This window comes from Populus trichocarpa, chromosome 6 (assembly GCF_000002775.5).
Source record: "Populus trichocarpa isolate Nisqually-1 chromosome 6, P.trichocarpa_v4.1, whole genome shotgun sequence".
In the NCBI taxonomy this organism is placed as follows: domain Eukaryota; kingdom Viridiplantae; phylum Streptophyta; class Magnoliopsida; order Malpighiales; family Salicaceae; genus Populus; species Populus trichocarpa.
The window spans coordinates 1171946-1197240 of record NC_037290.2 but is presented as its reverse complement, the minus strand read 5'-3'; the positions used below and the strand labels follow the sequence as shown (position 1 = coordinate 1197240).

The window sequence follows — 25295 nt, the reverse complement described above, 5'->3', positions numbered from 1 at the left end:
GATGACAATATGAAAATGTCTTTTAAATGCAGCATTGTCCCACAATCAATATTGATAGTGTTCATCCTTCTGATATTCATTCAAAAGCAACCATGTGGTAACATCTTTTAGGAGTCATAGCCATGTTTCAAAGGGTAAATCCAAGATGAAGATATGAAGATGTTCTTCAAATGCAACATTGCTCTTAATTGTTGCTAGAATTTACTAGATCATAGATTGTTCTTGAACATCATTGCCCCTAATTGATTTGAGTATGCTTGTTCTTCTGTCTATAATCAAGAGGCTTTTTTCATTGTTAGATACTAAACATAATTTTGATGTACTTTGCTAACTCATCATTTGATTCTTTCTTTGCCTCAAGTTGATCTAAATATTGTTTGTTTTTCTTTTCAGGGTCAACTGTATTACTCCCAGGTGGTCAATTTTTCAAGCATGAGCAAGAAGTGTCAATGTCATCTCTGTCAAGGACTGCAAACTCGATCAATGTTCTTTTTGTTTGACGAACTTTCTTATTATTATTTGATTTGATTTGAAGGATAAACTTAAAAACTATAAGAGTTTGGGTTAGACATGTTTAATATTATTATTAATATTATAAATATTATTATTGTCATTATTATTAATATAATTATTAATAAATTTTTTTAAAAATATTATTACTATTGAAAAAAACCATAGATTTGATTTGAAGATTAAAATTAAAGATTATTGTTGTTGTTGTTGTTGTTGTCATCGTTGTTATTCTTCTTATTATTATGATTATTAGTGTTATTCTTATTCTTAATGTTGTTATTATTTTTATTATTATTAAATTTGAAAAAAATTATTACTATTAAAAAAATCATAAATTTAATTTGAAGAAATTAAAAACTTTAAGAACTTGGGTCAAATAATTTTATTATTATTATTATTATTATTATTATTATTATTATTATTATTATTATAAGAGGAACCAGAGCCAGAAACATAGGTCTAGTTGTGGCACCAAACTCAAGTTTATAATCATTAGTAGTATTCTTATTATTCTTATTGTTATTATTATTGTTATCATTATGATTATTAATAATTTTTTTTAAAATATTTTTACTATTGAAAAAAGACCATAAATTTAATTTTAAGGGATAAAAAACTGTAAGAACTTGGACTAAACAAGTTTAATATTATTATTAATATTAAAAATATTATTATTTATATTAAAATATTACTATTTGTATTATAATTAATATTATAAATATTATTTTTTAATCAGGCATTGCAGTAGATCCAAGACTTTTAAATCTAGTTTTATAAATACACCTAACACTCTTGAATATTAATATTTTTTATGTAAAAAAAACAACTACCTACGGATGCCATGTGCTGGGTGTGGGCGTGCATGGAGCACAATTGAACATCACCAAATTAGTAATTTTTTTATATATATAAATGCCACTATCAATTTCTTTAACCCCGGCGGCTATCCTTGCTTAACCTTAGAATTGATTAACAAAATAGAAGGTGAGCTGTGCACATCAAAACCATCTCTTGCTGATGAAAGATTGTGGGGTCAGCAGCGACGATGTTCATGATGGTTGCATCAAGTTTCCACTCTCCCAAGTCCATATTTCCTCATCTTATTGGTCTCAAAATGCAAGGACAACTAAATTAAGGCCTCACATTTAATTTAATTTATCTTAATTAAATTAGGCCGCCCCCCCCCCCCACCTCTCTCTATATATACACTCTCCATATTTCCATCGTCTCATCGGATCCACGCATACACAAAACCATGGTAGAAACGGTATGATATATATTTGTGTGTGTTGATTTATCTTTTAATGCATCTCTGTGGCCTTTTTCTTCTTTTTACGTGGATGTCCTATATATGTACAAGTTCTTGATATATAATCTCTACAGCGGATTCTTCCATGTCAGAACATGTTTTGAGTTCTTCCAATCTTTCTGTCTATAAATTTATCGTGAGATTTTCTTTGTTTTTCTATTGGGATTAATCATGGTGAGGTCCTATTTGAATTGCATGCACTAACTAGTACTGTTACAGAAAGTCACAACGATGGTGATTAAGGTGGTTGACCTTGGATGCGAAAAATGCCACAAGAAAATCAAGAAAGTACTGTGTGGTATCCCTCGTGAGTCTTTTTTTTCTCTCTTTAAAAACAGTGCTAGGTTTGAGTTGTTTTTATTACCAAAGGAAGTGACTAAGTTTTGTGGATTTGATGATGTTAATTAACGAACAAGAGAAATCCAGAACCAGATATATGACAAGAAGGCAAATACAGTGACAATCTCTGTGGTGTGTTGCTGTCCTGAAAAGATTAAGAAAAAAATATACTGCAAAGGAGGTGAAGCTGTCAAGTGCATTGAGATCAAGCTGCCATCACCTCCACCTCCACCTCCTCCACCTCCTCCACCTCCACCTCCACCTCCACCTCCACCACCACCACCACCACCTCCACCACCATGCACATGCACATGTTGTGAAAAATGCCGCCGAGGCCCATGTTGTCATCACTTTTGTATGCCAACAGTACCTCCATATTTTCATGTACCTTGTAGATGGTCAGAGTGTGATCTATGGGGAGATGGTTGTTGTAGTTGCCGAAGTAGGGGTTACTATGTGTGCAGAAGTGCATATGTTTATGAAGAGTACTACTATCCCCCGACATGCAAATGATGTAAAGGGAAATCAAGTTCAGAAGACCGATGATTTGAGTCAACGTCCAACATCAAACGTTGGATTCAAATCCAGTGGTCATGATGGGCCTTAGTGTTGTTGTGTTTATAATATCATCCCTTTTGTGTTGCTGCTGTTGTTTTGACCTCTTTCATCTAGCTAGATGATGCACGACTTTGTGCCTAGCTAGTATTTTCAAGAAAATGGTCACAGTTTTTCCATTGTTGATGGCTTCTTACATGTTTGGTCAGCAAATATGGGAGGCTTTACTACCTAGTCTTTGTTTTTTATGCTATCTTATCTTTGTATAGTCCCTTTGGATGTTTTCTTCCAAAGTGCTATATATTATCTGTTTCAAAAAACCCCTCGATCTCCATCTATTCTCTCGTCATTTTTTTGCCGGATGAAATGCCCAGAAACAACATCATTCGACCGTACTTTGTAAATGATAGTTTTCTTATAATATTGTTTTTGTTTTAAAATATATTTTTCATTCCATAAATCCTTATAAACAAAATATAATTAAAGACTGGCTATGCAAATTATGTTAGTTAATTGATAATATATTTTTCATTCCATAAAACTTTATAAATAAACTCATATGATTTATAAGATTTGACGCAGAGAGACCATCTTATGTGATTAAACAATAAGGTCAACAAGGTTGGTGAGATGTATAAATATTATTGTAGGGTCACGTAATTACTTACAATTATTGCAAATAAAAGCAAAAGGTTCCATTTTCCATGGTGATGGTGCTGGTGCGTGCACCTCCGTTTCTTTAACTTTCAATTGCTTTCTTCAATCCTTGAACCTGACGATGTTACCTTTTCGACTATGATTGATTCGTATGGGCGGGCTGGTAATGTTGAAAAGGCATTGAGCTTATATGACCGTGCTAGAACGGGGGAGTGGCGGCTAGATGCAACGACGTTCTCTACATTGATTAGGATTTATAAGGTTGCTGGGAATTTTGATGGGTGTTTGAATGTTTATGAAGAAATGAAGGCTTTAGGTGTTAAGCCAAATTTGGTCATATACAACATTTTGTTAGATGCCATGGGAAGAGCCAAGAGGCCTTGGCAGGTGAAGAAATTCTATCAGGATATAATTGATAGTGGGTTGTCACCAAGTTTTGTGACATATGCAGCTCTTCTGCATGCGTATGGTAGAGCTCGTTATGGAGATGATGCGTTTAAAATTTATAGGAAAATGGGTTGGGATTGAATGTAGTTCTTTATAATTCCATATTGGCTATGTGTGCTGATCTTGGCCACGTGGATAAAGCTGTTGAGATTTTTGAGGACATGAAGAGTTCTGGAATCAAGCCTGATAGTTGGACTTTCTCATCCATGATTACCGTTTTGGCGTTTTCTCATGCTGTGGGAAAGTGTCGGAGGTAGAGAATACGTTGAATGAGATGTTCGAAGCAGGCTTTCAGCCAAATATTTTTATCTTGACATCACTTATCCAGTGCTATGGAAAAGCCCAACGCATTGATGATGTTGTGAATACATTTAACCGAATTTTTGAATTGGTTATAACTCCAGATGATCGGTTCTGTGGCTGTCTTCTGAATGTGATGACTCAAACACCAAATGAAGAGCTCAGCCCGCCATATTCTTTTTTCCTTTTCTGCTGATATTGTCTCTCTTGATAGGGAATTTTTGTGTCGTTATGTTAAGAAAGGATCAACAATATCTCATATGTTCGCGTAATGTATTAGGAAACATATGTTGTCAAGGACATCTATTTTTATTGTAACTCTTATTTCAAAAATAGCTTAGCACAATATAGAAAAATATTTTTGTATATAGCTGCTGCGACAGATTCAATGTAAAATAATTTTGAGTTGGCAAATCTTTTTCTTCTGTGAATATGGTATCAGAGCCTGATTAACCTAACTCTCTTTCACTACAAGATTTCACAGTTTTGCCGATGGACATATTCCGCCGGTGTGTGATTAGCTATTCGTCGATGATTTATTTACCGACGTCTTCACTGACGGATTACGTCCGTCGGCTTTCCTTTCATCGGTGATTCCCAATTCCGTCGCTATATCAGTCGGAAAAACAAAAAAACCATTTGCCGATGGTTTTACAGACAGAATTTGCGCGCCAAAAAAAAGTTTCCCGCTTGAAATATACCGACGGATTTTGTTCCGTCGGTGATATCGTGCTTTACCGACGATATGTATCCGTCGGTAAATGTGTCGGTGAGTGTTTGTGATACCGACTGAATATATCCGTATGTAAATTCGTCGGTAAGTGTGGCAGCTACTGTCAAATTCCGACAGATTAAGTCCGTCGGTAAAGCTGTCGGTGAATGATACTGTCAAATACCGATGGATTCATTCCGTTGGTAAAACCCTTTGTAATAGTTTTTTCTAAATTTGTTTTTAAAAAATTATTTAGAATATATAATATAAAATTATATAAATTAATGGTAATAAAAACCAATTATGCAAATAAAATTTATATTAAACATAAAAAACAAAAAAACAAAGTTAAATAATATTCATTACAAAATGAACGTGTTTCAAAAAAACTATTAAATGAAATTTTAAAGGTAAATAATGTTTATTACAAATTAATATAAAGGTGGAGCTGGAGGAGGAGGAGAAGATCCTGGAGGAGGCTGGTGGTTATACGGCCAAAAAGGATTAGGCGCACATGTTCCACTATGTGTTGCCATGTTCATGATCATTTCGCGAAGCTGTTCATAAGGCGTTTTTTGTTGTTCATACTCCGCTTTTTGTTGTGCTTGAGACACTTTGATTTGCTCAGACTCCGCTCTTTGTTGTGCATGAGACGCTTTGATTTGTGCGTACTCCGCTGATAGGTGGTCGTATTTGTCGGTGAGATGAGCCGTGTGTTGCTGCAAGGCCACGAACTCCTTAGATTGGAAGCTCGATATTGATTGGGAGCTCCCAACGGTCGAAACACTACGGGTCGACCACAAGTTGTCGGCCGTAGTGTTGGAGAGCCCGTAAACCCGATTTTTATCGGGTCCACCTGACGATCCAACCTCTATCCACAAATTCGGATCGAATTCCGGATGGGTTAAAATATCATCCCCGTATCTCTCCCTCAATCGATTATTATAGGTCTCCTGAAAATAAAAAAAGTAATCATCATATTCAATTCAATAAACATAATAACTTACAAAATAAAATGGTTGAACAAACATACCACGAAATGTTGAGCACGGTTATCAACGAACTGTTGCGCCTCCTTTTGGCGGTCTTGACTCCGCACGTACGTCTTCACAAACAGCTCCATCGGGCTCGACTCACGTCCAAGAGACGCAGCCTATAATGAAAAAAGATATATTAACAACAACTTAATTTAACGATATATTTCATTTAAATTAATCTTACCATCCGTTTCGCATGTGCAGCAAACGGAACAGAGCCGCCAGTGTGCGTTGTCACCGAGCCATGAATTGGCCGATTCCGGTTGCTAGCACCGGACTGTGAGCGTCGTGTGAACCGCTCAGACGTCACGTGCTCAAGATAGTGCGGCCATATATCTTTCGGGATGTATATCGGTTTGAAATCCCTCCAAGCCGCAACATCGTTCTAGCCTTGGAAACCCCTATCCCTTGCGGTTTGTTTTGCCCTTTTTTGTGCTTCATACCAAAAATCACGCAACCTACTTCACGCAACCAAAAATTACATTTCGAAACATAAATTTTTGTCTAAAAAAAATCTTGTATTGTTTTCGATCTTATCTAGTTGCCGCGTGATTTTCCCACACCCTCCTCACAACAGTGTTATGCTCACTGTCCAGCAGAATTTGTGCTGTGTATAAATAAACAAGTTTAAATAAAAAAATAATTTATTTACAATTATATTAATAATTTATTAGAAATAAGCTGAAAATTATAAATTAACACCAACCTGAAATCTGCCAAACCATGCATTGATTTGAGGCATCCATTCAGGATGCTTGGATATCTGACTCCATTGAAACAATGGAATCTCCATCGACGATTTAAACGCCGATGATATTACTCGGGCGGCCTCAATGTTTGTGAACCTGAAAATAAATGAAATAAATTAAATAGTGATTACTTCATAAATTATGTTGTAATTTTTGTTAAAAAAAAAAATTAAAACCTTAACAAACTTACATTTAAGGTCGTCCTTCCACTGTGCCTCGTACTTGCGGGTAAATTGATTGCGCTGTGAAGGCACCCCACCTCTGCGCTGTGAAGTAGCGCTGGAAGAGGCAGCATCGGTTGACAGCGCAAGTGGTGTAGGTGCGACCGTACGTGAGCGACCAACTCTGGTTTTCATTCTACGCATCTACACAATTTTATACAAATAATTATATAATTAAATTCAAATGTTAAAAAACAAATTCGAGAGCACCTCCCCTATACTGGATACTACCCAAATCAACAAACCTGCACATATTAACAAAAGCCACAACCAATTGACCCAATCTATACTAATTATTCCAACATATTCAATTACTAATCCTAAGGTAAATTCAACATTAAGAATTACAATTCAACAAATTATTCAATAATTATGCCAATACAACAATAAGATATATTCAATAAATAAAAAAAACTGTAGACTAACAATTAAAATTAATGGAAAAAATTAAACATAAATCATGCAATAATAGAGTAAAATTAACAATTATTCCAAATTATTCAATTACTAATACTAAGGTAAATTCAACATTAACAATTACAATTCAAAAAATTATTCAATAATTATGCCAATACAACAAAACAATAAATTAAAAAAAAAACTCTAGAATAACAATCAAAATAAATGGAAAAAATTAAACACAAATCATGCAATAATAGAGTAAAATTAATAATTATTCCAACATATTCAATTACTAATTCTATAGTAAATTCAACATTAACAATAAATATTCAACAAATTAACTAATAATAATTATGTCAATACAACGATAAAAAATATTCAAAAAAAATTCAAAAACAAAACTATAAACTTTAGCAATGAATTATGCAAAAAAAACTATAGACTTTATCTACATTACAAAAAATACACCAAAACAAAAAACATAACAAAAAAAAAAAACCCTTAAAGTAAAATGAAATAGAAGAAACACATACCTTTTAAACTGATAGAGATTCACGAGAAAAGTTGCTAGAGATTGCTGGTGAAACCTTTGAAGAATGGAGAGGAAAAGAGTCGGTGAAAAACTGAGGAGAAGAAAAAATGAACTGAAGAGGCGGTCGGGGGACTTATATGGTAGTTTTACCGACGGATATAAAATTAATTATTATTTTAATTTATTCCGCCGGTGAAGTGTCAAAAATCCGTCGGTAAATTTTGAATTTCGCACCAAAATTTTTAATGACCCTCCATTTTTTTCGTGGTCCGTCGGTAATTCCGTCGGCACTATGACGCGGTCAGATATGCATTTAATGCACAACCCTTTGGAATTCGCGCGGTCCGTCGGTAATTTTATCGGTAAACTTGACCCGCCGACAACTTACCGACGGACTTATAGCCGTCGGCATGGGCGTCGGTGATTGTGGCATTTCAAGTAATTATTTCCAAACTCTCTGTGAAATGCCGACGGATATAAATATGTCGGCATGGACGTCGGTGATTGTGGCATTTCAAGTAATTATTTTCGAACTCTCTGTGAAATGCCTATCCGTCGGTAGGGACGTCGGTGATTGTGGCATTTCAAGTAATTATTTCGTGTTACAAAATATATTATCCATGATCTATAATTATTTCAAGTAATTATTTCGTGATTGTGGCATTTCAAGTAATTATTTCAAGTAATAAATATTTCGTGTTACAAAATATATCATCCATAATCTAAATTACATGAAAAAAAGGGTTTTACACAGGGTTTCATTTTGGTAGTTAGTCAGAATTTTCTTCTTCTTCGTCATCAATTGAATTGTCATCACCTTCATCGCAATCTTCAATATGGATATCATCTTCTTCATCGACATTTGCTTGTCTGCTAGAGCTCAAAACAAAATTCAACTCCTCTGCATCAACATCAACACGACTATCATCGAAAACACGAAAATTTGAATTTTCTTCCAATTCAATCGAAGGCGCAACTCGATATGGTTCAACCAACTCACTAACTTGAAAGACTTCATCTCGCACACTTGTGTCTTCGTTCTCATCCTGAACAACCTCGACACGACCCCGGGGTTTCGTTTTTAAAACGGACAACCAATCCACTCATGATCGATCCTTTCTAAATGAAGGGGTGTATGTGTAAAAAACTTGTTGACATTGCTTTGCGAAAACAAAGACATCGTTTATGTTGCGGAGTCTAGCTTTTGAGTTGATTTCGACCAGATCATAGTGTGGATCAACTCTGATTCCTCTGTCAATCGTGTCATACCAATAGCATTTGAATAAAAACACTCTATTATACTCGTTATGATATTCCAGTTCGACGACCTCTTCTAATCTACCATAGTAGTCAACTTCTAACTCACTACTAGTGGATCTTTTAACACAAACACCACTGTTGTATATCTTTCTTCCTTACCCGTATTCTTCAGTATGGAAAACATATCCATTGAAAAAATACCTGTTGTAGCACTTACATTTTCTTTCAGGCCCTAGGCTTAGTGAAGACAATGACTTAGGCGCACTCCTTCCCATTTGATAAACCTTGTATGTAATGTACATCAATAAACAGTAAATGAATGAGAATCTCGTAATGACATGCATACGTACAATAATTTTGCAAGTTAGAATGAGTTTGTGATAGTGCTTACATGTGTTCTGAACCATGTGGCAAACTGTTCATCTTGTAATTGAAAGATCTGGGATTCGGTCAGCTGTGAGTTATTGGAGAGCAAATATTGTCGATGTTGCCTACAAGTTATGATGAGTGTATGATATTACAATATATAATTAACAGTATATTACTAACAAAGTTTAATTAGTATAAACTTACTGAATGAAAGGTCTCAGCTCATCACAGTTAACTAGAACATAGTTATGTGTTTGTTTGAACTCTATTTCCGACAAATATCTTCCTCTTACGACATTTTTAGGTGTGGGCCGTCCAATATTGGAGAATATTGATAAGTTCCCACTGGAAGGCACTTCACCGCCATCATCATGCCGTGGAACGCGATTGATTCTCGTTCTCAGATGAGGTTCGAAATAGTACGAGATAAATGTTAAGATCTCCTCAATAATATAGGCCTCACATATCGAAGCCTCAACATACGCCTTGTTCTTAACCTTTTTCTTGAGATTAAACAAGTACCTACATTGAAATATTAATCAAGTATTTTAATTTAAGAAAAACATATAAAATACTTTTATATATGAATTACATTGCAACTGTAATATCTAACCGTTCGAATGAGTACATCCATCTATATTAGACCGGTCCTCCAGCTTTTGCCTCGAACGGTAGATGTATAGGGAGATGCTCCATTGAGTCAAAAAATGATGGAGGGAATATCATCTCAAGTTTGCATAGTGTCTCGACGATATTCGTTTGAAGCCTCTCAATGTGATCAACATTCAACTTGCTGGAGCATATATCTCTGAAGAAATGACTGATCTCCGTGAGTGCATCCCATATTCCCTTTGGCAACAAATCACGAAAAGCTAATGGGATGAGTGTTTGCATAAACACGTGGCAGTCATGACTCTTCATTCCATACAATTTGCAGTCCTCTATATTAACCAGCCTTGATATGTTCGATGCATGTCCATCTGGAAAATGCAGACTCTTAAGCCATTTGTAGACGAGCAGTTGTGTGTTTTTCTCTAACACGAAGCTTGCTCTTGGTTTTGCGACCCGTGACTCATCATAAACCAACTCCATATTTTTACGGTTACAGTATAAAGCTATATCCAATCTAGCCTTGATGTTGTTCTTTGTCTTCCCCTTCACATCCATCTTCACATCCATAACGGTGTTGAAAATGTTCTTAAACATGTTCTTTTCGATGTGCATGACGTCAAGGTTATGGCGGGGCAGATTGGTCTTCCAATAAGGAAGCTCCCAAAAGATACTTCGCTTTACCCAATTATGGGTCAAACCAAAACCAGGAAACTTTTGCTTACCTGATTGAAGGCCAAACACAATGTCACCGTAGTCTGAGACAACATCATGCAATTCTTCACCAGAAAGACGCGGGGATGCAACATCTTTTTCAACTCTGCCAACAAAGAAATCTTTTCTGTTCTTTCTGTACCTATGATTAAATGGCAAGAAGCGACGGTGACAGTAAAAAAAAAAAAGCTTTACCTCCGTTTGCTAGCGTGAATGCCTTGTTGTTTTCCATGCAGTATGGACATGCGAGTTTCCCATGCGTATTCCAACCAGAAAGCATTCCATAAGCTAGAAAATCATTGATAGTCCACATCAAAGCTGCCCTCATAAGGAAATTTTGTTTCCTCGATATATCATAAGTCAGAGCTCCGGAGGACCACAACTGCGCTAACTCATCAATCAACGGTCGAAGACAAACATCTATATTCCGCCCCCGGCTGTTTGGACCGGGTATGACAGTAGATAAAAACATGAACTCCGGCCTCATACACATTCCCGGTGGCAAGTTATAAACTGTGAGTATGACCGGCCAACAAGAATAAGGAGCAGCAAATGACCCAAATGGGTTGAATCCGTCTGTACACAACCCAAGATGCACATTCCTTGATTCAGCTGAAAAGTGAGGATGAACACTGTTAAAGCGTTTCCACGCTTCGCCGTCAGAAGGATGAACCATCACTCCATCAACCGCATGATGTGCTTGGTGCCATGTCATGTGTTCAGCAGTCCTTGGTGACATGAATAACCTCTGCAGTCTAGGTGTGATCGGGAAGTATCTAAGTTTTTTATATGCCACTAGAGTCTTTCCCCTGCCAGTTCTAGGTTTGTAACGGGAATGCCCGCATGTCATGCTCTCGGTCATCTCAGCATTTTCAAGGTAGTATAACATGCAGAAGTTAGGGCACATGTCAATTTTCTAGTATCCTAAACCGAGGGGTTTCATCATGGACTTCGCAGCATAAAAGTTCTTTTTCAGCCTGTTCCCTTCAGGTAAAATGCTTCTCGCCCATTCAATAATCTTGTCATACCCGGCCTCACTCAACCCGTGATCTGACTTGATGGTGAACACCTGTGCTACGACCGATAATTTACTGTGGTTCGTGCAGCCATCCCATAATGGTTCGTCAGAATCTTTCAACAAATCACAAAACCTAGCTACATCTGCATTAGGTTCTTCTTCTACGATTGGACATTGATTGACATTACCTTGATTCATTCTCATTGCATCCATAACCATATTTCTGTAAGGATTAGTGTTGTCATTTGCCGCTTTATGCACGTTGCTCTCACTAACAAATACTTCTCCATGTGCATACCAACACTGGTAATTCTCCATAAACCCTTTGTGTAGAAGATGCATCATTACAACATCTGGATGTAGATACTTTTTATTTTGACACTTCCTGCATGGACACCTAATACCGCCTCCAGTAAAATTTTTAGGAATAGATGTTGTGAAATTAATAAAACCCTGAACCCCGTTACAATAATCCATCATCCGCAATCCTTAGGGTGAATCTCGATACATCCATGAACGATCATCCATGACTTATATCGAACCTCTATAAAATTAAGATGACATCATGTATTAATTAACTAAGTTAGGTAAATAAACTTGTAAAAATATTACTTTACCTCGAGATTATCCAACAAACTAATCACAACTTCTCATAAATATTAAATATTCATTATCATTTATCAACGTCCATACAAATTAAAATATATAAATTTACGGAAATTACCACTCCGCAATACCATTGATAAAACTTTTTAACGGACCCATTAAGCAAGCTATTAATTATTTCAAAACAGCACATGTACTTCGGTAGTTCCATAAAGTTTTAACAATTTACAAACAAATACAATCTTACAAAATCTAAAACAAACCATAACAGGTATAGAATTATACATTCATATAGTACAAGTTTGTTTGAGAAATAACAATAAAACATGTACATCTACTAACAAAATACATATACTAAAAAAACAATAAATTTGACATTTAATTAAATGTTAAAATTTAAAAAGATAGAATTACTTACGAAAATTGATAAAATCCATCGGTAAATTAGAACACGGATGCTGTGACCACAAAACTTCAAGAAATATAACTTGTTGTGCTGATATGAGGGAGAATTTTGTTTGGGGGGGAGGGGGGCTGGTTGTTTGCAGATGGGGAGAGTTGAGATTAGGAAGAAGAAGAAGAAATAGGGGAGGAGAGGGTCGGCAGAGCGGACATATATTAACTTTTCCCGACAGTTTCACCGACGGACACTCCATCGGTGAAACCGTCGGTGGTTCTGACGGAACAATTGACACATCATCGTACAGATCTTCCATTTCAAATCCCTCGGTGATTCCGTCAGCAATTTAAATGGCGAACCGGTCACGTCGCTGTACGGGCTGTCTTTTTGAATCCGTCGGTGATTCCGTCAAAAAAATAACCCGCCAAAACCTCCACGTCAGCGACCCGCCTTTTTTTTTTACGACGAAAAATTTTCTGTCCGTAATTAGTCGGTAACTACCAACGGAAAATTTTTGTCGGTAGTGACCGACTGAATTACGAACGGAAAAGTGTCCGTCGGTAGTTACCGACTGAAGTACGGACGGAATAGTGTCCGTCGGTAATTTCAACCTCAAATTACTGACAAACATATTCCGTCGGTAAATCCGTTGCTATTTAGCGAATTTGTGGTAGTGTTTCTCTGCCTCTGCCTCAAATTCTTGCCTCAATTTTTCTTCCGATTGTTCACTACCATGGAACGCGAGCAATTTTCTAAGGAAGGCGGGAATAATGCCTTTGATATTTTTTTTTCTCTACCATTCTGATCATGTGGGATTGGTGCTTGTTTCCAAACCTCTCAATGGTGATAATTACTCTACCTAGTACATATCTATGACAATCTCCTTAAACGCTAAAAATAAATTGGAATTTATAGATGGTACAATACAGATACCGTCAGCCAACAGCCAACCAGACGAGCATGCTTCATGGAAAAGATGCAATGACATGATTTTATCATGGATTCTTAACTCGATTACATCAGAACTTACCGGCAGTGTTATATATTCGACTACAGCACAAGAAGTTTGGGAGGACCTTCAAGATCGTTTTTCTCAAAGTAATGCTCCTCGTATCTTTCAGATTGAGAGGGACATCGCTTGTGTTTCTCAAGCTCAGATGACAGTTGTGGCATTCTATACAAAGCTGAAAGGATTGTGGGATGAATTATGATCTTATAGCGGAACTGTTTGTTCTTGTGGAGCAGATTATAAGCGACGACAATTGATGCAATTTCTCATGGGATTAAATGAATCTTACAAGGCAATTCGGGGGCAGATTCTACTGTTGAATCCTTTACCTGATATTCGTTAGGCTTATGCTTCTATTATTTAAGAAGAGAAGCAACACAGCTTAGGTGATACACATGATGCAACAGAAACCGCAGCCATGGTAGTTCAACAAGATGCACCCACAGCTCTGGCATTTTGATCATGACAAAGGGCTTCCTCCTGCTCTAATTCTTTTAATTGTAAGCCATTACACTACACATACTATGACAATGACCATCATGTGCGAGATACATGTTGGAAATTGCATGGATATCCACCAGGTCATCCAAAGCACAAAGCCAACAGATTCAACACGTTTGGAAGTCGTCCTCACTACAACAAACCTGCATAACCTTAAGCTAAATACATCAAGGAAGGTCCCACGATGTAATAGATGCATTCAGTGATGAATGGACTCTTTGATTTACAGTTCCAGCAAATATTGTCCATCATGAACAATAAAGGAACCGATCAAACCGCTGTTCCTCAGGCCAATGTTGCAGTTACTACTCCAGGTTTGTTACAAGCACCGTTAAGACTCCATCAATTGATTCTCGACAGTGGAGCCACTGACCATATCACTTTTTCTTTGAATTTGCTTGTCGATAGTCATCAGAACACTATTTTACCACCAGTTATTATGCCGAGTGGAGAATAGGCTCCAATTATGTCTACCGGGACTTTACCTTTGAATTCTGTTATTTCCCTAAAAAATGTGCTTGGTGTGCCATCTTTTAAGGTGGATTTGATGTCTATAAGTCAAGTTACAAGAGGTCTTAATTGTTCAGTAACTTTTTCCCTATTGGTTTGGGTAAACAACAAGGCAGACTTTATTACTTGGTTGCATTAGCATCAACACTACCGACACCAAAATACCAACCCTCTGCATCTGCTGTCATTGCTACCTGATCATCTCGTTCTCATGTCATCTCTTACACCGATTTGTGGCACTGCCGATTAGGGCATTTATCTTCCTCTAGATTACATTTTATGGCAAAAAATTTACTCAATTTCCCTTTTACATTCCAAGACGCTTGTGATGTTTGTGCACTTTCAAAACAATGTCGTCTTCCTTTTTCTGCTAGTTCAATTTCCTCTATTCGACCATTTGAATTAATTCATTGCGATATTTGGGGTCCTTATAAATTTTCTTCTCCTTTTGGTGCTAAATATTTTTTGACAATTGTGGATGATTACTCTCGATTTACATGGGTATTGTTTATGCATCACAAACATGAAACACAAAATTTACTCACCAATTTCTTTTCCTTCGTCAAAACTCAATTTAATGCATCCATCGCAAATATTCGTGTCGATAATGGGGGGAATTGTCTTCTATGCAGAATTTTTCCCGTCAACATGGCACAACTTATCAACACTTTTGCGTTTATATGCCCCAACAAAATGGGGTTGTAGAGCATAAACCTCGTCATATCCTTGAGTCCGCCCGTGCTCTTTGTTTTCAAGCTCACCTCCCTTTGTATTTTTGGGCAAAATGCGTCCTTACCACTATCCATTTAATCAATCGTTTGCCTACACAACTTCTTTCTTATAAAACCCCCTTTGAAAGACTTTATAACAAGAATCCCAATTACTCCCATCTCAAAGTTTTATGTTGCCTTGCATATGCTACTGAAATGCATGCTACACATAAATTTGCTCCTCGAGCTGCACGTTTTGTTTTTCTCGGGTACTCGGTCGGCCAAAAAGCTTACAAACTCTACAACCTTACCACCCATAAATTTCTCATCAGCCGTGGCATTGTTTTTCATGAACACATTTTCCCCTACCAATTACCTCCCACCATTCCTGCACCTCCCATATCATCAACTGAATCCACAACTGCCATACCAGTCATTCCTCTTTCCATCTCAGATCTTCTTTCAGCAGCCTTACCAGTCTCCTCTCCTATGTCTTCCACTCCAGTTCCTCCTTCGTCTCACATAAATGTGCCCCTGTCATCACCTACAATGCTTCATGTGCAGCCTTTGCGTCTTTCCCAGCAGCATCACAGCCCTCCTCGTGCTCTACGTGATTATTGCGTCGTTCCCAGCAACATCACAGCCTTCCTCGTGCTCTATGTGATTATGTTTGCAACCAAGTAACATCTCCCAAACCAACTTTGCCTTCATCATCCAGTCCCACTACAGGTACAAGGTATCCTCTTTGTAATTTTCTTTCTTATCACCGCTACTCACCACATCATTGCTCTTTTGTTGCCATCATTAGTCAGGACATTGAGCCCCGCTCTTACACTAAAGCTGCCTCCTTTCCACAATGGCATGATGCTATGCAATCTGAGTTAGCAGCATTGGAAGCTAACCAGACTTGGTCCCTCACATATCTCCCTCCTGGCAAGACTGCAATTTGATGTCGCTGAATCTACAAAATCAAGCGCCATTCAGGCGGCACCATTGAGCGTCATCAAGCTTGGTTGGTGGCCAAGGGTTACACACAGCTGGAAGGTATTGATTTCCATGACACATTTTCTCTTACTGCCAAAATGATTACTGTTCGTTGTTTACTAGCTCTGACAGCAGCGCAAAATTGGTCCCTCCACCTGCTAGATGTACACAATGCTTTCCTTCATGGTGATCTTCATGAAGAAATTTATATATGTCCACCTCCTGGTCTTCAACGACAGGGGGAGAACTTGGTATGTCGCCTCAACAAGTCATTGTATGGATTAAAGCAAGCATCTCGCCAATGGTTTGCCACTTTCTCTGCAGTTGTTCAAGTTGTCGGATATGTTTAGTCTAAAGCAGATTATTCATTGTTCACATGTCACAATGGTGAATATTTTACCGCATTGTTGATATATGTTGACAACATTCTCATCGCAGGTAATGACCTCAAGGCTATATCTACTGTCAAGAGATTTTTGCACAGTCGTTTTTGAATTAAAGATTTGGGTGATTTGAAGTACTTTTTGGGCATTGAGATCTCTCGATCAAAAAATGGTATTTCTATCTCACAGCGGAAATACGCTTTGGAAATTCTGAAGGATATTGGGATTTTGGGTGCTAAACCCGTGAATTTTCCTATGGAACAAAACACAAAACTCTCTGATGCAGGTGACTTGCTTAAAGATTCATCTTAGTATAGAAGACTTGTGGGGCGCCTAATCTACTTGACTATTACACGACCAGATATCATGTATTCTATACATGTGCTAAGTCGGTTTATGCATGCACCACGCAAACCGCACATGAAGGCTGCCTTGCGTGTGTTGCATTACCTGAAAGGTGCTCTAGGTCAGGGTTTGTTTTTCTCTTCTAAAAATGATATGTCTCTGCGAGCTTTTTGTGATTCAGATTAGGCCGGTTGCCTAATGACTCGGAGATCCACTACGGGTTATTGTGTTTTTTTGGGTTCTTCGCTTGTTTCTTGGCGAACGAAAAGATAGAAAACAGTGCCACTCTCCTTAGCAGAAGCCGAATACAGAGCTATGACAGGTACATGCTGCGAGTTATCTTGGTTACGATCATTGTTGAAAGACCTACGGATATTGCATTCGAAACTAGCACTACTACAATGTGATAACAAAGCAGCTTTACATATATCAGCTAATCTAGTTTTCCATGAGAGAACCAGATATATAGAAATGGATTGTCACTTCATTTGGGACAAAATACAAGATGGTTCAATCATGACTGAATTTGATACTTCAGCAGAACAACTTGCAGATGTATTCACTAAACCATTGGGAAAAGAGAGTTTCTCCACCATGATTCGCAAGTTGGGAGTTCTTGACGTTCACTCTTCAACTTAAGAGGGAGTGTTAAGAAAGGATCAACAATATCTCACATTTACGTAATGTATTAGGAAACATATGCTGTCAAGGACATCTATTCTTATTGTAACTCTTATTCCAAAAATATCTGAGCACAATATAGGAAAATATTTTTGTATATACCTGCTGCTGTGACAGATTCAATGTAAAATAATTTTGAGTTGGCAAATCTTTTCTTTCTCTGAATTTACACGTTAAGAGAAATCATTATATTTAGCCATTGAATCGTCATATAGCTGATCAGATTCTAAAAATCTAAATCATGTTGCTTTGACTGGTTGTGCGATGATTCATGAGCATCTCTTTAGATAGTCTGCATAATTGAGGCAATTATTCGGTGAGGGAATAGCATGTACATTGCATTTTCGGGATTGAAATTTAAAGCTATTAAAGATTGGATCAAAATCCATTCCATATGCATGTGTGATCTGACAGAACATGGCTGGTTTGCTGTCTGCAGTGTCGGCAGTGCTAAGTGACTGCCTCGTCAAATCAACGAGACTCGAGCATTTGCTTACAATGAACCAATTGCCATGGTTGCTTACGTCAAAAGAGTAACAAAGATTTATTTTTCTGTAGATAGTTCTTTCGTTGGTTGCTTAAGGTCAGATATCAGCTGATTAAAGAAAAAATAATAATAAAGAAGAAAGCACATAGGTGGCATTACACATGAAAAAAAGAATAAATTAACTAGAAGTAGGTTTTTACTAGTTTTTTGACATTGACATGTTTTCTCATGGTCGAATAATTTGTTTTAGAAAACTATGTATTTAGATTTTTACGATATGTTTTTGTACATAAAAAAAATCTTAAATAAAATTTAAAAAATTCATGCATACATGTAATTAAATAAATTAATAACTATTTATTCAATAAAAACAATTATTGCTTAATCTCTACCCAGCTGAAGTAAGCTAAACTTTTATGACCTAAAAATCAAGCTAATCTTTATATATATAAAAAAAAACTATTTTTAACAATATTTCAACCTGAAAAAACCATAAAAATACTCTAAACACTTTGTAAAACATATCTATAACCTATAATAACTCAAAAATTATCTTCAAAATTCATAATGAATCTGAAATCATAATTCTTTTCGAGTTCAAATCTACAATTCTAGGCAAGTTTAAGGTAAAAATAATACATTGTCTAAACTTTACTTGTCAAAAGTAAACATTGAAACTAAAATCACATGTTTTTATGACTGAAATCAATCTCAATTAAGATTTTTTTTCTCTACAATCAGAATCCAGCCACTTTTCTTCTTCTCTCTCAAATCAGGAATTAAAAAATAAAAATAAAAATTTGAAATCAAAATTGAATTTAATAGATTGTTAGTGACTAAAAGTTCATAATCTAAAAAGTTGGAAGATTAAAGTGTATGTTTAGCTCTAGTTTTAGCAAAAGTATTTTTTTGTTGTATTTTTCATTTTAATCTTTTATTTTTGAATCTTTCTCTTCTTTAATAAAAATATTTTAATTGGTCATCAATTTGGACCTATGAGAGTACAGTAAAAAAAATAATTAAAAAATAATCACAATCCACACTGATTTATTTGTTGATAAATAGTTCACACCTTTTATTAGAGTATTCCTTAATATCATTTGAATTTTTGGGCTCCAAATGAAAAAAAAAAAAAAAAAGAAAGAAGGGCAAACCTAAAAAATGCCCCCAACTATTTAGGCAGTCTTGATTTTTTCCCAGTAAAAATTTTCCATCAACTCTGTCGCCTAAGATTTAAAATTCTCAATCAAGCTTCTATTCAAAATTCTCAGTCGCCTAAGATTTTTCCCTCGCACATCATTTTATTGAAAAATCAACATTTTCTATCAAGAAATTCTAACAACGAAGATAAAATTAGGGTTTTTAAATTCTAAGGTTACTGACACAACCAGAGAAATCTAGTTAGATTTAAATAATATTCTCTAATAAAAAATAAAACACCCAACAACTTTTAGGTTTAATTTTAAAAAATCCAATGGTTCAATAAATAAGAGATTTTCTTCCCATAAAAAGACAGTCTTGAAAACTTACTAGAAAAATTTGAGCAAGAACTAACATTCGGATCTTCTATTATTATTGTTTTAAGTTAGACTATTCGTTTAGATATTTTCTTAAATTGTTTTTGTTTTTCAATTAGATCCATCAAATCTTGTAATAATTATTCCATGTCACAATCTTAATTGAGAAATCAAAATTAAATTAAATTTGATCTCTGAAAATTTCAATATTCTTAATTGAACTTAAATTGAACTTCCAAACTTAATTTTTTTACTAATTAAGCCCCTAATAAATTAATTTGACTCATTTAAAGTATAATTAAGTCCTTACACTTAATTAAATCCTTCAATTGGATGCAAATTAATTCTTAAACATAATTAAAATTCAATTTGACTCATAATTAAATCAAATTGGCCTATTAAAAATTTAATTATGTCATTGGACTTAATTTTTATGCAAATTCATCTAATAATCATTTAATTTGACATTTAATTTATATTGTTTTCTCTATTTTTAGGCACAAATGGGGTACAATTAGATCTTGAATTTCCTTCTAAATCACAGCTTGATTTTTTCTATATTTTTTTGAAATTCTTCTCGACCTACTTTCTCTACGTTGTTAGTCTTTATTTTATTGTTTGTTTTTTTATTTTTTTTAAAGTGAATTTTAAAAAATAACCCATGTGTAAATTGCTGACTTTGATGACTTTTTTTTCTGTCAATCAAGTGGGCCTGGTAGTGTTGGCAGGCCACAACCAATTCATAACACTAATTATATGGACCTTTTTTTCCTGCCCGCCAATCACAACCCTAAAATCATTTGTTGTACACGTGCGCGTGCGCAATCACATAATAGTACATAGTCTGTAATGCACAACAAGTCAATATTAATTTCTTTTAAATGTAAACAAATATTAAGAGCATAGATAATATTTTAAGCTTCTTGGATATAGTAATTATATTAGACTCAAGTAAATTGTATCACACAGTCATGTAAGATCCAAGAGCCTTGAGTATGAAGGCCATGCCAGACCTAAAAAATTTAAATATAATTTTTTAATTTTTTTTTCAATTAATCCTTCAATTTGATTTGCTAGTGATTGAGCTTTGAATGTTTTTTATTTTTCTCTTTATGAAATTACCCTTTCTCATATAATTTTTTCTTTGTTATCAAATTAAATTGTGGAGACTTTACAAGAATAATTAAAGGGTATCTTTTCATGATGTTGACAAGAATTTATTTATTTATTTTATTATCCATTGTTGTTTTTTATAATTATATTATTAAATTAATCAAGTTTATTGAACCAAATTCTAAATTTTCATTAATCTTCTAAAAAGAGTATCATCATTTTTTTACCTTTAAAAAAAATTAACATGTCGCGCAACATTGCGAAAACCAAATCATTTGTTGATGATAATATTAATTCCATAATTTTGAAGTAACATGAGTGGAAGTTGATTGAGAATAAGCTGAAGACAGATAAAAACAATGAAAAGTCAGGAGAAGAGAAATACTAAGTAGTTGCTTTCGCCATATTCCAATTAGTTTTTTTTCTCCTTTAGAAGCCATTGTGATCATCAGTATTAATGTTGTCAACGTCTTCGTTGAGTATAAACGGACAAAGAATAACCTTATCTCAACAATCTTGGCTAAAACTCTCTTATCCCTAAACCATTGTAGATTGCATAGAAAGAGAGCAATATTGTGTTGTGTTCCTTTACTATTTATGTGGATATTCAATCACTTGAAAACATCTTCAATAATTTTTGGTGGTTTAATATTGGACTGATTTTAAATAAATAATGGAACGACCTAGATGAGAAAGCATGAGTGAGAAAATACCAAGCACTTTATCATAGTAATTTTAGGAGGAGAGCTCCTTGGGCGGGCAATTCTTCTTATCTTATGAGTTGAGGTGACTGTCGCACCTTTAACAAGAGCCAAAAGAAATGTATGGTTGGGTTAACAAGAGATCCCATCTGGTGACCTCCTTTAACCAAAACTAAAGGAACTATGTGTGGTTGGGTTAACCTGAGATCCCTTTTGGCGATCTCCTTTAATCAGAACAAAAAATATATGTGTTCTTCCTGATGGCAGGGTTCAAACTTGCTTTTACTTTGGGAATTTCATAATAGTAGGGTTCTTCTCACTTTGTAAGGATCACCACTGGCAGGGTTGATCTTCTCATTTCTTTGAGATTTTCCTAATGGTAGGGTTCGCCTCATCTTCTTCTCATTCAAGGGTCAAAACTGTGATTCTTTGTTATTATCAACTCAATGATTCTTTCTTTGTCCACAATCTTACTGGATTTCATTAAGGATTTTTCCTGTAATAATTCAAAAATATATGTGCAATGCTTTGAGGTTAGATGACATGCATACCTTTTTACCTGGTTTGAAATATAGGTCCCCCCCTCTTTAATGTTCCATTGTCATAGGGTGTCTTTGTTTGTTACCTAAAGCTTTCTTTGTTCTTCTGACTAACTAGCTCATTTGCATGCTAGTCTTCCATTCAGATGTAAGTGTAGTGCCCATTTGGGGCTGTCTACAACGATTACTATTTTCATTGTTTATCAAGCTTAACAATGCCTCCAAGTATGGTGTTGCTTGATTCATCATGAAAAAGCTCAACAAGTCATTCATCTCCTGGATTCTCTCGAGAATTGTTCTCTAATTAGTTGTGTGCATCCTACCAACACCCATTAAAAAGTTTTCTTGTGTCGACCTCATCTTAGATTGCTAATCATCCACGGACTTGCCTCCATTTGAAACAATGCTCTTCACATATACATTATCATCAACCTTCTTGGAAACTATTCAGTCCTCCAAACATGCTTCTCATATCTTGCAGTAAAAGGCTCTTTGTTGTATATTCAGTGTTTTTATCAATGAATTCCTTTCAGCTTGTCAAATCAGATTATGAAAAGAAATGCATTGACATCATCAATTATGTTCAATTTGTTACCCATATTTATACGGTGAAGTGCACCTTGGGCTTCAAAATATATGATCCCACAATTAGTCTTGGTGGTGTGTATCATTTCGATATTCATTCAAATGCCACTATATTATAACGTTTGTTAGGAGTCATAGTCATGTTTCAAAGGGAAACCTAAAATGACAATATGAAAATGTCTTTTAAGTGTCGTATTGTCCCACAATCAATATTGATGGTGTTCATCCTTTCGATATTCATTCAAAAACAGCCATGTGATAACATCTTTCAAGAGTCATAGTTATGTTTCATAGGGTAAACCCAAAATGAAGATATGAAGATGTACTTCAAGTGCAACATTGCTCTCAATTACTACTAGAGTTTACTAGATCATAGATTGTTCTTGAACATCATTGCCCCTAATTGATCTGAGTATGCTTGTTCTTCTGTCTATAATCAAGAGGCTTTTATCATTGCCAGATACTAAACATAACTTTGATGGACTTTGCTAACTCATCATTTGATTCTTTCTTTGCCCCAAGTTGATCTAAATATTGTTTGTTTTCCTTTTCAGGGTCCACTGTATTGCTCCCAGGTGGTCAACTTTTCAAGCATAAGCAATAAGTGTCAATGTCATCTCTGTCAAGGATTGCAAACTCGATCAATGTTCTTCTTGTTTGACGAACTTTCTTATTATTATTTGATTTGATTTGAAGGATAAAATTAAAAACTATAAGAGCTTGGATTAGACATGTTTAATATTATTATTAATATTATAAATATTATTATTGTGATTATTATTAATATAATTATTAATAATTTTTATAAAAAAATATTATTACTATTGAAAAAAACCATAGATTTGATTTGAAAAGTAAAATTAAAGATTATTATTGTTGTTGTTGATGTCATCATCGTCGTTGTTATTCTTATTATTATTATGATTATTAGTGTTATTCTTATTCTTAATGTTCTTATTATTTTTAATATTATTAAAATTGAAAAACAATTATTACTATTAAAAAAATCATAAATTTGATTTGAAGGAATAAAAAACTATAAGAACTTGGGTCAAACAAGTTTATTATTATTATTAGTATTATTATTATTATTATTAGGGGAACCAAATTCCAGAAACATAGGTCTAGTTGTGGCGCCAAATCCAAGTTTATAATCATTAGTAGTATTCTTGTTATTATTATTGTTATTATTATGATCATTAATAATTTTTTAAAAAAATATTTTTAATATTGAAAAAAGACCATAAATTAAATTTCAAGGGGTAAAATCCTATAAAAACTTGGACTAGACAAGTTTAATATTATTATTAATATTAAAAATATTATTATTTATATTAAAAATATTACTATTTGTATTATAATTAATATTATAAATATTACTTTTGAATAAAGCGTTGGAATTAACATAAGAATTTTAAATCTAGTTTTATAAATAGACGTAACATTTTTTAATATTAATATTTTTTATATAAAATAAAATAAAATTACTCCGCATTGCACGGGACACCCACGACCAACTACGGATGCCATGTGCTGGGTGTGGGCGTGCATGGAGCACAATTGAACATCACCAATTAGTAATTGTTTTTATATATAAATGTCACTATCAATTTCTTTAACCCCGGCGGCTATCCTTAGCTTAACCTTTGAATTGATTAACAAAATAAAAGGTGAGCTGTGCACATAAAAACCATCTCTTGCTGATGAAAGGTTGTGGGGAGTAGTTTATTGGTCGGGTTTTAAATTTGTTTTTTTGAGATTATTAGTTTGAGTTTTATAAATTTCAGGGTCATTGAAGGTTTATATAATTGTTAATTTCAGGACCTGTAAAATTAGTCGAGATAGACATAAACTGATCTGAATATTCACAATAATAATAAAAAAAAAATTATTGGGTCAGCAGCGACTATGTTTATTATGATGGTTGCATCAAGTTTCCACTCTCCCAAGTCCACATTTCCTCATCTTATTGGTCTCAAAATGCAAGGACAACTAAATTAAGCCCTCACATTTAATTTATCTTACTTAAATCGCCCCCCCCCCCCCCCTCCATATATATACTCTCCGTATTTCCATAGTCTCATCGGATCCAGGCATACACAAAACCATGGTAGAAACGGTATGATATATATTTGTGTGTGTTGACGGTATGATATATATTTGTGTGTGTTGATTTATCTTTTAATGCATCCTCTTTGGCCTTTTTCTTCTTTTTACGTGGATGTCCTATATATGTACAAGTTCTTGATATATAATCTCTACAGCGGATTCTTCCATGTCAGAACATGTTTTGAGTTCTTCCAATCTTTCTGTCTATAAATTTATCCTGAGATTTTCTTTGTTTTCTGTTGGGATTAATCATGGTGGGGTCCTATATGAAATGCATGCACTAACTAGTACTGTTACAGAAAGTCACAACGATGGTGATTAAGGTGGTTGACCTTGAATGCAAAAAATGCCACAAGAAAATCAAGAAAGTTC

The 25295-nt window shown here is 34.9% G+C and overlaps 4 protein-coding genes across 8 annotated transcripts in view; all 4 read left to right on the top strand.

Annotated features, from left to right (window-relative positions):
- LOC112328007 (uncharacterized) overlaps nucleotides 1-25295 on the top strand; it is a 77238-nt gene that overhangs the window by 22543 nt on the left and 29400 nt on the right. The gene's annotated exons all lie outside the window — the stretch shown is intronic.
- The window catches only part of LOC18099767 (uncharacterized), a 53538-nt gene that overhangs the window by 27282 nt on the left and 961 nt on the right, over nucleotides 1-25295 (top strand). The window lies entirely within an intron of this gene.
- LOC18099762 (chitin-binding lectin 1) overlaps nucleotides 1787-25295 on the top strand; it is a 57985-nt gene continuing 34476 nt past the window's right edge. For all 3 annotated transcript variants that reach the window (XM_052453713.1, XM_052453714.1, XM_052453710.1), the window contains exon 1: nucleotides 1787-2001. The gene's annotated coding sequence lies outside the window, so the exon portion shown is untranslated. The remainder of the gene's footprint in view (nucleotides 2002-25295) is intronic.
- Nucleotides 3649-25295, top strand: part of LOC127905412 (pentatricopeptide repeat-containing protein At4g16390, chloroplastic-like) — a 45305-nt gene continuing 23658 nt past the window's right edge. Inside the window, exon 1 of the mRNA XM_052453529.1 lies at nucleotides 3649-3760. The gene's annotated coding sequence lies outside the window, so the exon portion shown is untranslated. The remainder of the gene's footprint in view (nucleotides 3761-25295) is intronic.